The sequence below is a fragment of the Podarcis filfolensis genome (assembly GCF_964270895.1).
Source record: "Podarcis filfolensis genome assembly, chromosome: 2".
NCBI classification, from domain to species: Eukaryota; Metazoa; Chordata; class Lepidosauria; order Squamata; family Lacertidae; genus Podarcis; species Podarcis filfolensis.
In genome coordinates, this window is record NC_139605.1 from 17,230,324 (window position 1) to 17,246,424 (window position 16,101).

The 16,101-nt window shown below is 46.2% G+C and overlaps 1 long non-coding RNA gene across 1 annotated transcript; it reads right to left on the reverse strand.

Annotated features, from left to right (window-relative positions):
- Window positions 1–285: 285 nt before the first annotated feature.
- LOC310757450 lies at window positions 286–14,224 on the reverse strand. The gene is made up of 2 exons (XR_014545219.1): window positions 13,738–14,224; window positions 286–826 (listed from the first exon to the last, which is right to left on the reverse strand). It is a non-coding gene; the product is annotated as an uncharacterized lncRNA (long non-coding RNA).
- Window positions 14,225–16,101: the final 1,877 nt, after the last annotated feature.

Here is a 16,101-nt window from a genome sequence, read left to right on the forward strand (position 1 = left end):
CTCTGAAGTCTCTCAGCCCCACTCACGTCACAGAGTGCTTGTTGTGGGGGAGGAAGGGAAAGGAGAATGTTAGCCGCTTTGAGACTCCTTAGGGTAGTGATAGAGCGGGATATCAAATCCAAACTCTTCTTCTTCTAACTCAGATGTGGCTGTTGCAATATGAGGGCACTGGGGCCATGCCTAAGAAAAGCAGGCGATATCGCTCCCATTTATTGATAACCAGTTGTGAAACCTGCAACACCAGAGCCTATAAAACAGCCCTCCCCAGCCCCAGCAAGCAGCCAGAGCAGGGCTCCTGTACCTTTAATAGTTGCACTAATTTATGGTAGGTGTAGCTTTAAACTCTCGTCCATGTAAGCTGTCAAAAATTATCCATCTAAATGCCTAAACAACACCCTTGGGTCCTGTGCATCTGTTTGCTCTACAAACGGCATTGGCACACCACAACATTCATTGCACCATGGGGTGTGTTTCGCCATGCCCATTTACTGGGTGACATTGCCCAGCTCAGCATTGACAGAAAGGTTCCTGGTTATGGTGGAAGCCAGGTAGACAAAACCACCTGCCACTTCAGATGTCCCAGGATGTTGTTGGTCTTCGTCAGGCTGATGGTGAGGCCAAACGCCCCGCAGGCTCGGGCGAAACGGTCCATTAGTCTTGGCAGAGCTTCCTCAGAGTGCGCTGTCATCTGCAAACAACAACTCTCTGATAAGGACCCGCCGTACTGTCAAAGTCACATTTTACAGATAAAACAAAGAACTCTGGAAAACCGACACATTCTCTTATTGTGCATGATGCTGAGGCTATCTTAAGATTCACTTTAAAGCTGAAATGAAAAATGTAGAGAGAGAAAGAAAGAAAAATTAAACTCACAAAGCTTTTTTTTAAAAAAAAGGAACCTGCAGGCACCCTCCTCTTGTGGAATGTCTAAAAAGTTAAACTATTAAAAGAAAACAGTCAACTTCTTGTGAAGGTTTCGAAGAAATGTGGATCAGTTTGTTTTATTTGGGAATCTGTTATGTACTGAATTGAATAGGATCCGAATGGCAGCAGTCTGATTGGTCCTAGAACAATAGAATCCAGAATGCAGCAGTCTGATTGGTCTGCTGGAGCCACCCAATCCAACTCCAGGTGGAAGTGAATCCGCAGCCTGATTGGCCTACAGGAGAATCCCGGAACTGACCAATCACGTGGGGCCCATTGTGTAAATAATGTATATAAAGCAGACGTTTCGGGGGAATTTCGATTCCTCACTACTATGAGCTGAATAAAGAGCTTGAAATCCACACTTGACTCCGAGTATATTTCAGAATCCCTGTGTGCTCCTTTAATTATTTTAAGTTTACAAAGCTCAAGAGCATGCTCAGAGTCTCTCAGCAGTTAAGGCTTAACTGATCTGGAACAAGTTGATCCTGTGTATGTTCTCTGCCATAATTACATGTCTCAGACCAAGCTCTGTATAAACCAACCTTTGCAATAATAATAATAATAATAATAATCCCCACAACAGCAAGCTGGGAATGGACTTCAACTCAGTGGATATGCATGCAGATGGTACTAGGTACAATTGCCACTGGCATGTCCAGGTTGAGCTGGGAATGCCCACCTCCCATCCGAAATCTTGGTGAGCCCTGCCAGTCAGTGTAGACAATATTGACTTAAATGGACCCAAAGTCAAACAGCTTCCTATGCTCCACAAGGTGGTCCACTGGAAATCAGAGCATGGTTTATTGGTGGGCTGCCTTCTGCTCACTGCTGTGTTATGCTCAGTGCATTATTTGCCCAAGTTTTCCTTGGGAAACACAAAAGGAGATTCCCTAGATTACTCAATAACCTGTGATTGCCTTATCACCTTCCGTCTGAGGTGGTGAGAAAAGGGCATGATCCATGATGCTATGTCACATGATAAACTAGGCTCTGCATAGTTTCATTCCATTTGTGGTTTCCCAGTATGCAAGTATGTTGTCTGGCATCTTGACAATCTTCTTTCGTCGTTTAGATCTCTTTAAAAATAACAAACAGTTCTCAGGGAAGGCTTGAAAATGTTTGGGTTGCATCTTGGCAGAGGAAGATCAGGAAACAAGGGCAAAAGAGGTTGTGCAACGTTCACTCTTTTGGGCAGTGGGAAGGAGGGAACTCCAAGGATTTGTGCCGCTCCATGCTGCTGTTCTTAAAAAGCAGAGACATCACCTTGCCAACAAAGGTCCGTATAGTCAAAGCTATGGTTTTCCCAGTAGTGATGTATGGAAGTGAGAGCTGGACCATAAAGAAGGCTGATCGCCGAAGAATTGATGCTTTTGAATTATGGTGCTGGAGGAGACTCTTGAGTCCCATGGACTGCAAGAAGATCAAACCTATCCATTCTGAAGGAAATCAGCCCTGAGTGCTCACTGGAAGGACAGATCGTGAAGCTGAGGCTCCAATACTTTGGCCACCTCATGAGAAGAGAAGACTCCCTGGAAAAGACCCTGATGCTGGGAAAGATTGAGGGCACAAGGAGAAGGGGACGACAGAGGACGAGGTGGTTGGACAGTGTTCTCGAAGCTACCAGCATGAGTTTGACCAAACTGCGGGAGGCAGTGGAAGACAGGAGTGCCTGGCGTGCTCTGGTCCATGGGGTCACGAAGAGTCAGACACGACTAAACAACAACAACAACAACATGCTGCTGTTCACACAATCTTGCAAAGCTCACCCGGCAGCTTTCTTCCCCAAACTGAAGAGTCTTTCCATATGGTCCCCATAGCTTATATTTCAGCTGGAAGCAGGGAATGCCATGCCTCAGTGAATTAACAGTGAGGCTCTTCCTCCTTCCCCACTCAGCCATCAAGAAAGGCTTAGTCCATTGCAGCGGTGCTATATAAAAACAGAAAGGTGAAACTGATAAAAGACTGAGGACCATCTGTGCAATGCTGCTAGTGGGATAGCTATGACCTTACAGATAAATAGAGCACATTTTGAAAAGGCATTCATGTTTATTGTTGCTTTATTACACCATCAATGTGCATATCGCTTGAAAGCATAACAAGACAGCCCCTGCCCCCAGTGAGCTTACAATCTAAAATCCAACACAGGGAAAACAACAGCAGAGCAGAAGCAATGTGTGCTGGAGGCCTTGTGTAGACCGTGGAAGTCTCTCTTGTTGCAGGTACTTAGATTGGCAGTAAGCAACGGGGAATCCTAACTATAGGAAGGCAGCATAAGTAAGGTCATCGTTGTTGTTGTTTAGTCGTTTAGTCATGTCCGACTCTTCGTGGCCCCATGGACCAGAGCACGCCAGGCACTCCTGTCTTCCACTGCCTCCCGCAGTTTGGTCAGACTCATGTTTGTAGCTTCGCGAACACTGTCCAACCATCTTGTCCTCTCTCGTCCCCTTCTCCTTGTGCCCTCCATCTTTCCCAACATCAGGGTCTTTTCCAGGGAGTCTTCTCTTCTCATGAGATGGCCAAAGTATTGGAGCCTCAGCTTCAGGATCTGTCCTTCCAGTGAGCACTCAGGGCTGATTTCCTTCAGAATGGATAGGTTAGATCTTCTTGCAGTCCATGGGACTCTCAAGAGTCTCCTCCAGCATCGTAAGTTGTCCCTATTCCAAACTTGGTTCAGTAGCTCCTACTGCCAGCTGAGACAGCTGGTGAGCATGGACCAAGCTGGGCCCTAAGCCACATGACTCAGTCTCTCCTTGCCCCGTCCCACTCCCGAAATGCTTCTTTTGGGGGATTTATGCTGGTGTAAATTATGCTGACGTAAGTTTTTCTGGCAAAATGCTGAGCTGGGGTAATGGACTTACACCAGCATAGCAGACCTTCCAAGTAATCCTTATATCCCAGGGACAGTCCCAAATTTACAGAAGCCGTCCCAGTTTCTGATTTGATCCCAGAATGTCCCGCTTTTCATTAAAGGTAAAGGTAAAGGGACCCCTGACCATTAGGTCCAGTCATGGCTGACTCTGGGGTTGCGGCGCTCATCTCGCTTTACTGGCTGAGGGAGCCGGCGTACAGCTTCCGGGTCATGTGGCCAGCGTGACTAAGCCACTTCTGGCAAACCACAGCAGTGCATGGAAACGCCGTTTACCTTCCCACCGGAGCGGTACCTATTTATCTACTTGCACTTCATGCTTTTGAACTGCTAGGTTGGCAGGAGCAGGGACTGAACAATGGGAGCTCACCGGATTCAAACCGCCGACCTTCTGATCAGCAAGTCCTAGGCCCTGTGGTTTAACCCACAGCACCACCCGCCTTTCCTTAGAACATCCCTATTTTCATTGGAGAAATGTTGAAAGGTTTTATGTACTGAGCTAGGATCCTAGAACAATAGGCAGGTAGAATCCTAGAATGCAACAACCAGATTGGCCTGCAGGAGCAGCCCAATCAGGCTCCAGGAGGAAGTTAATCAGCCTATTGGGTCAGGAGGATCCTAGAATGCAACAACAGTCCAATCAGGCTCCAGGAGGGAAGCGGAGTCAGCCAATCACACGGGACCCATTGTGTAAATAATGTATATAAAGCCTGAAGTTCGGGGGGCAGGGGGATTCAATTCACTCAGCATATAACAAACTGTATGGCATAGGTCCTGCAGATTGGATTGCTTTGTTATAATATCTGAATGGTTATGGGTTCTTCCCCCATCCCTGATTTACATGGATTGCAGAGCAATTGTACATATGAAAACCAGCTCCTGGAAGGGCTTCTCTGAAAGACGAACGTCTCCTTGCATGGAGATGCAGCGATAGGGAAAAGATGTCAGATGGCTATTGGTGTCACACCAGCAGCTAAGAATCCAGGAATCCTGCTGGATATTCAAAAACACCTGAGGCAAGCCACACAACCTCAGAGGACTCATTTGATAGGAAGATTTTTATAAAATGAGCCACCATCTAACTGATTGCACCTCTCACAAGGCTCTGAGTCGCAAACCTCAACTGACTTTTAACAAGCTCTAGCAAACCTCTGGGAGATCAGGAGGCACCATTGCCAGTCGCTGGGGTGAATTAACATCATCAATTATCTTGCTAATTGCTCCCCCACAATGCAGGTGCCCTTTTTCCCAAGGCACTGGCCCTCTTACCTCATCTTATCAGAAATCAAAGAGGCACAGGTAAGCTGTGATCATGGGAGGGAGAATTCTTGCATCTCTGGTTGTGTTGTGATTATGCAACGGGGACGTTCCAGAAAGCCTGACATTTCTGGTCTTACCGGAATGTCGCAGCTGAAACACCGGGCCTTACATAAGGGCCTGTGAGAGTGCGTCACCTGTTCCACAAAAGACCAATGTTGAGAGGAAAGTGAGTCAGGGCAGCTGACAAGAGAGGGGAGCCAGGAACCAAGGGGACAGAGCACTGGGGGTGGCAGAGCTAAATAATAAAAACGAAACATGCGCCATTGTTCATAAAGCTCTTCCTGTCTGGGTGTCTGCCACCTGCCCAGATTTTAACTTGTCTGAATTAATTTTAAGATGTTATTTAATTAGTTGATGTCTGTTTTTATACATATTGTGTTGCTTTTATGATGTTAGCCGCTCTGAGCCTGGCCTTGGCTGGGGAGGACGGGATACAATATTATTATTATTGTTATTATTATTATTATTATTAATTTTATTTATACCCCGCCTTCCCCAGCCGAGACCGGGCTCAGGGCGGCTAACAACCAATAATAAAACAAGTTGATTGAAATACAACTTAAAAACAAGATTAAAATACAACATTAAAATGCAGCCTCATCACAGGAGGAGAAAGGAAAAAGAAAAAAAGAGGGGGAGGGAGTCAAATTGATTCCAAGCCAAAGGCCAGGCAGAACAACTCTGTGTTACAGACCCTGCGGAAAGAAATCAGATTCCACGGGGCCCTGGTCTCATGAGAAAAAGCGTTCCACCAGGCCGGAGCCAGTGTAGAAAAGGCACTGGCTCTGGTTGAGGCTAATCTGACTTCCTTAGGGCCCGGAACCTCTAGGGCACGGGTGTCAAACACAAGGTCCGTGGGCCGAATCCGGCCCGCCAGACCTCGTCATGTGGCCCGTGTAGCCGCCACCGGCCGCCAGCCTTCACCTTTTATTCTCGCTCTTTTTTCTTTTTTTGACACAAGAAAGCTGCCTCTTCAGCGCATGCGCGGCAGCCTACAAGCCAGAGAACGTCTGCCCTCTAGCGGCGCCGGACGTTCTACACAGGAAACCTCCACTTGTTTTTATATTGAGCGCATGCCATCCTGTGATGTGACAGATCCAACGGCTGCCTGAACCCTTCTCTCCTGTACTGTAAGTCCTACAGATACAACCGGCCCTTTGAGGGTGACCAAACTGCTGATGCGGCCCCCGATGAATTTGAGTTAGACACCCCTGCTCTAGGGGGTTGCTATTTATGGACCTTAAGGTCCTCCGTGGGGCATACTGGGAGAGGCAGTCCCGTAGGTACGAGAGTCCTATTATTATTATTATTATTATTATTATTATTATTATTATTAATTGGTGGACCCAGCCAGAACTGGCCAGGAAGAGGCTGGAACCCGCAATCATCCTCCTCAGTTATTTGTATGTTGCCTTTCCACTGGAAACCAATCTCAAGGCGGCTCCAAGGACTACAAACTCTACCTAATTCACCAGCCCCTCTTTACCCTGCCCTCTGACACTTGAGATGTACATCTTTTAGGAGCCACCCTATACTTGTGGCCGCAATTTGTTGAAACCGATTTACATGTTGTCTTCTAAATTGCCGCCGCATGCCCTGGGACCTTAGGGCAAAGGGCGTGTAGGAAATTAATCACAACAACAACAGTGACAAGACGAGTCGAAAAGGGAAACAGCCGTAAACAACAGGCTAGTTAAAACCTCTCGTATTAATAAATATGCAGTAAAATCGGGCAGTCCGCCGATCATCCTCTGGAAAGCCTAATGATAAAAATACATAATTCAGAGAGCAGCAAAAAAATAAATACAGTAAAGTAAAAATGCGTCCCTAAAACTTAATATTGACCCCAGGGAAAAGCCCCTAAAGTAAATAACCCCATGATGGTACCCTGAATGGTAGCAATATTTGTTGGTGGAGTCAGTCGAGGCCACGCCCTCCCAGTCCCAGGCCACAAAAGCAGGGAGCAGGTCACAGCAAAAAAAGGTGTCTGGCACCTTTGTCAGGATCCGAGCACAAACGCATTTCCCCCTCCTGTGGTTTCCAGCAACTGGAATCGGAAACATTACATTTAGGGATGTATTTTTATGTTTGATCTTTTATTGTGTTTTTAATATCCTGTTGGAAGCTGCCCAGAGTGGCTGGGGAGGCGCGGCCACAGATGGGTGGGGTATAAGTAATAAATTATTATTATTATTATTATTATTATTATTATTATTATTATTATTATTATTTATTATTATTTTACCGTCTTTAGCTTTGGAGGCAGAGCATAGCCATAATGGCCAGTAGCCATTCATAGCTCCCTCATCCATGAATTTGCCTTAGTTTTTAGAAAGCCATGTCAGTTGGTGGCTTCGCTGCCTCCTGTGGAAGTGAGTTCCATAGTTTAACTGTGCGACAAAGTACTTCCTTTTCTTTCTACAGAAGCTTCTAACATTCAGCTTCATGGGATGTGCGAGAGTTCAAGCGTTAGGAGAGAGGGAGAAGAAATTTTCTCTCACCTCTTTTTCCATGCCTGCATACTTTTATGAACGTCCATCTGGTGTCACCTTTTACTCACCGCTTTTCTCCACACTAAAAAGCCCAAAACATTGGCCTTGCCATTGCCACTCTCATCACGGTTGCTACCATTTAAAGAAGTGCATAGGAACATAGGAACCTGCCTATACAGTGGTACCTCGGGTTACAGACGCTTCAGGTTACAGACGCTTCAGGTTACAGACTCTGCTAACCCAGAAATAGTACCTCGGGTTAAGAACTTTACCTCAGGATGAGAACAGAAATCGTGTGGCGGCAGCAGGAGGAACCATTAACTAAAGTGGTACCTCAGGTTAAGAACAGTTTCAGGTTAAGAATGGACCTCCAGAACTAATTAAGTACTTAACCCGAGGTACAACTGTACTGAGTCAGGTCATTGGTCCATCTAGCTCAGTATTGTCTACACTGATTGGCAGCAGCTCTCCAGGATTATCAGACAGGGAGCCTCTCCCAAGCCTACCAGGAGATGCTGGGGATTGAACCTGGAGCCTTCAGCTTGCAAGGCAGACACTCTACCACTGAGCTAACCCCAACCGTTCCCTGTTCTGTAGGATGCAGTGGGATTTACTTCTGAGGAAACCATGCCTTGATAGAATTGGGTAGCTGCATATAGCAGCAGCAACATTTTCCACTCCTGCCCTCTTAGTCCTTACCCCATCCAATTTACAGTGGTACCTCGGGTTAAGAACTTAATTCATTCTGAAGGTCTGTTCTTAACCTGAAACTGTTCTTAACCTGAGGTACCACTTTAGCTAATGGGGCCTCCCGCTGCCGCTGCACTGCCGCCGTGCGATTTCTGTTCTCATCCTGAAGCAAAGTTCTTAACCCGAGGTACTATTTCTGCATTAGCGGAGTCTGTAACCTGAAGTGTCTGTAACCCAAGGTACCACTGTGTTTTGCATTGCTATTTTAAAGATACTGCAGTATTGCGCTGTCTCCTTCAGAATCTCCAGTGCTCCAGGGCAGTGCAGTCTTCCGAGCACTATTTGAGCTACAATACATCCTCTTCTGTAAATTGGCATTTCCATTTCCTCCCCACCCACCCCCACTCCAATCTTTCAATAAAGTTGTCAACAATTAAAATTCTGGGCTGGTCATTTCAGAGCCTCAGTGTCTCTGCCTATAAAATGGGCAATAAAACTATCGCCCGAGCATGCCAGGAAAGTTAATTAGCTGATGTGCAGACGGACGGAGACAGAAATAGCAGTGAGTTATTATTATGGCTGCTGCCTCTGAAGTGAGCTCAAGGGATGGCAAGGGTACTGGTCCCTTTCGTGGCATTCCACAGACGTGATACACGAGGGAAGCATTTCCGTCTTGGAAGGAACTAAACAACTTAAGAGGAAGTTCGAAAGCTGCAAATCGGGTTCCTTTGAAAACAATGATCCATGCAAGGTGCATCATCACAGACTTAGAAATAACACCATTCCTATGCTTATTATTGATGGTTGTGAAGCTTAGTGAAAGCCAGGGCATTCCAGGGATCTGCACCCAGACAAACACAACCCCTTCCCATATTGCACATCTGAAGAGCCCTGCTGGGAACCTGAGGGTCATCTAGTCCAACCCCCTGCAATGCAGGGATCTTTTGCTCAATGTGACTCTTGAACCCTGAGCTTAAGAGCGACATACTCTACCCAGATGGAGCATGTGAATCCCAAACTGCAGTCTGCAGAACTCAAAGAGCGATATTAAGACTCAAGTAATTATAATAAGTGGTAGTAGTCATGTAACTGAATTGCAGGTGGGGAAATGCAGGTCTCTGTCCCAAGGACCATACAATTTAGTATATATCACCAATAAGGTGGGATGGTGGGGTGAGGCAAAGTTTTAAAAAAGAGATATGGGTACAAAGTGCACTTAATGCACTTAGGTCTAGTTTCAGTTGTGGGTGATGACTAGCTGATGACTTAATGGACAAATTTGAGGTGGGATATAATACTTGTAAGGACACGAGTGGCGCTGTTGGTTAAACCACAGAGCCTAGGACTTGCCGATCAGAAGGTTGGCAGTTTGAATCCGTATGATGGGGTGAGCTCCCGTTGTTTCAGTCCTTGCTCCTGCCGACCTAGCAGTTCGAAAGCACGTCAAAGTGCAAGTAGATAAATAGGTACTGCTCCAGCGGGAAGGAAAACGGCATTTCCGCGCGCTGCTCTGGTTTGCCAGAAGCGGCTTAGTCATGCTGGCCACATCACCCGGAAGCTGTGCGCCGGCTCCCTCGGCCAATAAAGCAAGATGAGCGCCATAACCCCAGAGTCGTCTGCAACTGGACCTAATGATCAGGGGTCCCTTTACCTTTTTAATACATTTATTCTTCCCTTCCGTTTCATAGAAATAGCTTCAACTGCTAAATCTTGTCACTTTCACTGTGTATTTTCTGTATTGGGTTTGAAATTGTTCTTACATATGACATTGTTTTTAATGGTTTGCACAGACGCAGTGGTTTTTACTTGTTTATACTGCATATATGGAATGGTTTAAATCATTTATACACATTGAATTGGTTTTTTTATATGGGATTGCTTTAAAAGGTGGAATTGTTTGTGCATTTATGGGATTGTTTTCAATTTCTTTGTTGCTGGTGTTTCTGTGGGGAAATTGCTTTGAGATATTTTATGGGAAGTGAAATCAAATAAGTTTGGGGTTTTTTATTATAAAAAAATCACCCTTCTCTGTCTTATGAAGAAGAGAGAATTTGCCATCTCCTTTCATTATATTTCATATATCTTAGGTTCCACCTTGTTTTTGTAATGTTAAGTTGTTTTAAACAGTGTTTTTAATATTGTGTATCATTGTGTTTTAATGTTCATGTTGTGTTATAACCCACCCTGAGACTGAGGGCAGGGTAATAACTTGCAATAACAATAAAAATAATAATAGCCTCTGACATTGTAGCACTCCTTTCTCTGCACTTCCTGTTTCTTCTCGCCAAACTCTCTTCTCTGCTTTGAATTCTTTCTTTCCCTCTGTTTATACACCACCTTTTAACAGCATCAGCAGCTATTGATGCTATTTTAAAATGGAACATTCTATTCATGGATCTCGTGTGGCACACCTGGTTTAGCCCTTGAGGTTGCAAGCCTGCCTGAGGGCAGGGCCCATGAGCTATTTTTGTTTGATGAAATGCACCTCGCCTTTGTGAGTGAGAGCTCCGTACATAAACAATAAGGAACAAGAATTCTAATGAAACTAGTGAAGTGAAGGTGTTTGAAGAGGGGGATCATAGGAGAGATGGAGAGATCTCTGGATAATATCTTCTTGTATCATAGGTAAAGGTAAAGGGACCGCTGACCATTAGGTCCAGTGGTGGCCGACTCTGGGGTTGCAGCGCTCATCTCACTTTATTGGCCAAGGGAGCCGGCGTACAGCTTCCGGGTCATGTGGCCAGCATGACTGAGCCGCTTCTAGCGAACCAGAGCAGCGCTCGGAAATGCCGTTTACCTTCCCACCGGAGCGGTACCTATTGATCTACTTGCACTTTGACGTGCTTTCAAACTGCTAGGTTGGCAGGAGCAGGGACCGAGCAACGGGAGCTCACCCCGTCGCGGGGATTCGAACCACTGACCTTCTGATCATAAAAAAGCTTTAATCAAAGGTATGGACTGCAAGAAGATCAAACCTATCCATTCTGAAAGAAATCAGCCCTGAGTGCTCACTGGAAGGACAGGTCCTGAAGCTGAGGCTCCAATACTTTGGCCACCTCATGAGAAGAGAAGACTCCCTGGAAAAGACCCTGATGTTGGGAAAGATGGAGGGCACAAGGAGAAGGGGACGACAGAGGACGAGATGGCTGGACAGTGTTCTCGAAGCTACAAGCATGCGTTCGACCAAACTGCGGGAGGCAGTGGAAGACAGGAGTGCCTGGCGTGCTCTGGTCCACGGGGTCACAAAGAGTCAGACACGACTAAACGACTAAACAACAACAATGCTTTTTAAAATTAAAGGTTCATATAGAAGATGACTGCTGGACTCAAATCCCTATCATCCCTGGCCATGCTGGTTGGGGCTTATGGGAGTTGGAGTCCAACAACATCTGGACACCACTGCATTGGCTACCCCTATCCTAAGCCCTGTCTTAGGTTCCTTCCAGACTGTCATCATTTTTTGTGCAGATCTCATCCATTCAAGTAGATGCTGGGAGATGTCCTTCATGCAATAAAGCACACCTTCATTACCCATTCAGAACCAGGGAGTCCCCCATACCCACCCGCCCCTTGTCCCCCCAAAACAGTACATCTGTCTTGTCAGGATTCAACCTCAATCTTTTACATTCTACTCATGTAAAAACACCTCTGGCCCCAACTGTTCCCCTATAAAAAAATTCACTGCACGCCCACTGGAGATAATCATCATGATGATAATCACCATATAACATCTGCACACATTTTGTGCCAAGAAATCAGGAGAAATTGCCTTAATTCATCTGCAATGAGCTTCCTCCATTCTCCTCTTAAGACTGCAGCCAGGGCTTATTAATTTAGTAACTGTCCTGCATCTCAAATACAGATTTCTGTTCCCTGGCTTCATACCTTGTTCTCTATCATAAACATATTTTTCTGCCTTTAAAAAAGAACGAGGAAGAGTTCTGTGTCATCTGAAAGCTCACATGCTGCAGCAATAAGGTGTGATTGCTACTTATAAAGGTGGTGGTTGTTTTATCGTCCCTCAAAAATTTCCAGGATGTCAAATTCTGGTCCGGCTACCACACAACACATTTCCAAGCCTAGCAGAATATGCACCTTGCAGTTTACACCCTCTGTTTTGGATGGTAAAAACTGCCGGTGCCCAACTCACCTTACAGATATAATTAAACGACACACGGCATGTTCAACAGATTTTGCCTCTGCAATATCATGCTGCAGTTTTGCTTCACCGCCCCCTCAAAGGCATCCTCAGCCTTTGTCCCAAGAAGAAGGAAAATAATTCCTCCTTCGAGCCGGAATCGAACCAGCGACCTAAGGATGACTACAGTTGTACTCTACAGTCCTCCGCTCTACCAGCTGAGCTATCGAAGGGGTGATGGGAACACTCTCTGAGTCATTCCTTTTCCCTTCCAGTTTGTGGTTTGCCTAAGACTTACAGCACATGTAGCTCTTCAGCTTAATAATCTGGCCTTGACTCATTTCCTTTAGAATTCCATGTTAATCAACAGCTTCCATTACGAAAAGAAAAAAGGAATTGCCCCAAGGTTTCGCTGTTGTCTTGCGTGTAAGGTTTTGTTTCTGGCCATGCTAATAACAGGTCACACATGATCCCAGGCATGTACACACACACAAATGCAAACACAGCCCCCTTCCTCACCTCATTAGCTGAGGAAGAAGGGTAGAGGCCCCCAATTCTTCAGACTATCGATATGGTGAGTGGAGAGGTGTGATCCCCCCCCATCCCTGTCATAGTGATGGGCTGGGGAAATGAGGTTTAACCGTCTCTGCTTAGCTCAGCACCACAATGGGAATGAAAAGTGTGCTGTCTCCACTTGCCTCTGCATTATTGTTTGTTTTTCCACTGGCAACTCCTCCCCCAACAGAAAATCAGGTCAGTGACCAGTGGGCAACTGGGGAAAGGTCAGTGGCTCCCAGTATGTTTCCTAGCACAATTCAAAGTGTTGGTGCTGACCTTTAAATCCCTAAACGGCCTCAGCCCAGTATACCTCAAGGAGCATCTCCACCCCCATCGTTCTGCCCGGACACTGAGGTCCAGCGCCAAGGGCCTTCTGGCGGTTCCCTCACTGCGAGAAGCCAAGTTACAGGGAACCAGGCAGAGGGCCTTCTCGGTAGTAGCGCCCACCCTGTGGAACGCCTTCCCATCAGATGTCAAGGAAATAAGCAGCTATCTGACAGGGCAGCCCTGTTTAGGGAAATTTTTAATGTTTGATGTTTTATAGTGATTTTAATATTTTGTTGGGAACCAGATAAATAAATTATTATTAGTATTATTAGCCTTCAGACTGGCACCCCTCCTTTGTCCCCTAATTTGGTGGGGCACTCAATCCCACTATGAAACTCCTCAGTATTATACTTATTAACATTATTGCATTATTATTATTATTATTATTATTATTAATTTATATAGTAATAAAAACATACCTTCATCCAAAAAAGGAATGGAGAAAGGAAGGGGATCCAAAATTGCGTCATCTCAAATATGGTTCATGGTCTCTGAATCCAAAGTTATCCTCTAGCATCTTTGCACATGTAGATCTGCATATGCGGTCTGTATGTCCACATACAGATTACCAGGGGGTTGTCATCGATAAGACACCTTTTCAAATAGTGATAAGACATTAAGGCCAGCAATTCACCAGACAAACGAAGGCTTGGACTTCTTGTTGCAGAACTGCAGGGTCCACCATCAGGGCCCTCCACCGTTGGCCAACTGTTAACTTCCAAAGTGCAGGACCGGCGTTGGTGCAACAACTCTGGGAAGACGCTCCTTGCTTGGCTTTGCTGATCCAGTTCCGGATTCTGCTGGGCAAGCTCCCCTGGCGGCCCAGACCATCCTGCAAAACCCATCCTGTTCCTGCTGGACATAGAATCATAGACTTGCACAGCTGGAAAGGGACCTCAAGGGTCCAACCCCAATCACAGCTGAAGAACCCCAGGAAGATGGCCATCCAGCCTCTGTTTAGTCTCTGTGACTAGCCTTGCCCTCTGGGTCAGTCCCTCTTCTAGTCTATGGCAACTGTCCATCAACTTGGGGTTGGCCAACGTGGAGATCTATTCAGGTCCTCCTCCTGATAAAAATGCAGATGTCTTGAACTGCACGTCCTCCTCCAGCCCACGTTGCTCTTTGATTATATTATCATGTTACAGGATCAAGGTCAGCCCTCCAGGTCTTGATTACACAGGGCTGCTGAGACAAGCCCAAGGCAGTGGACTGCCGGGCTGATTCTGCATTGCTTCTCATGGATCTGCAATAGCCACACGGCTGTTTCTGACGCAATACATTCAGAGTCTCCTTCAGGGGCTGTAGAAGAAGAAATTACCAAATCAGATACAGAGGTGAGTTCCAAGGAACTGAACCTCTTCCGAGGAAAAAAGATTCATCACTTTCTCTGAACCGAGGCCAGAGGGTTCCAGAGCCCTAACTTGTTTCAGTTATGGATACTCTAGCTGAGATTTCTCATTGCAGGGGGTTGGACTAGATGAAGAAGAAGAGTTTGGATGTGGTATCCCGCTTTATCAGTACCCGAAGGAGTCTCAAAGTGGCTAACATTCTCCTTTCCCTTCCTCCCCCACAACAAACACTCTGTGAGGTGAGTGGGGCTGAGAGACTTCAAAGAAGTGTGACTGGCCCAAGGTCCCCAGCAGCTGCATGTGGAGGAGCGGAGACGCGAACCCGGTTCCCCAGATTACGAGACTATCTCTCTTAACCACTACACCACACTGGCTCTCACCTTGAGGAGATGAACCTTGAGGAGGGCAGGGTCCCTTCCGACTCTACAATTCTATGATTCTGTATGTAAAATGTGAACCAGGCTCTTTGCAATAACCAGGGCTACATTTTAGCACCCACAAAATGGTGTGGGCCCAGCTCCTTCACCAAGGAGAAGGGGTGAGTGAAGATCTACATCAGGAACAAGGATGGGAGGAGACCAACAGCGCCTCCTATTGGCCAAGAAACCACTGTAGAGGTGGCATTGGGGAGGGGGCAGATCTGGTCTCCAAAGAGTGCACCGCAGCTGATGCTGCCACCAGTGGGCGATGTGCTCCTTGGAGGCTGGATCTGTTGCCCCTATGGATCCTGCCACCTGAAGCAGTTGCCTCACCTTGTTTCATTGTTGGATCGGCCTTGGCCATAATTAAGCTCTACGAAATCGCGACCAACTTTTGACCTGGAAAATGGCGTTAAGCTCCCAGCACCAAGCACCTATCTTTCCGCACCAGCAAATTAAGGTGGGCATTGTTATAATGATGCTGTTATTGGAACGATACTGGAAAATCTATAAAAAATGTATTTTTAAAAAAAATTAAGAGCTGTGAGAAAGATCAGGACAAGTGATGCCTTGGGGGAAAAGGTGGGCTGTGCACAGCAATTAATGGTTGCAATTTGCTTACCTCCCAGCAAAGCGCTTAATTACTCCCAGCCTGCACCTTCTGCTAATCTGCTGGAAAGGGCAATTTTCTAGGATTACACATATTTGGGCTGAGACAACCTTTTGCTTCCCATAATGAGCACAACAGCACACGTAATTAGGAAACTCTGTAAGCAGGGAACCAACGGCACTTTTCTCCGTTGGGTGATTGTATTAATTCTTTGGCCAAATAAGGAAGCTTTCGAACCTTAGCATCCCTGGGCTGTTGCCAAAGGAGCTCTACTCAGAGTAAACCCATTAAAAGGAGTGGGTGGAATCAGGGCTGGATTTTGGGTTTGATGAGGCCCTAAGCTACAGAAGGTAATGGGGCGCTTTATATGCCCAGCTGTTCTTTGTCAACAACAAATTGTCGCTG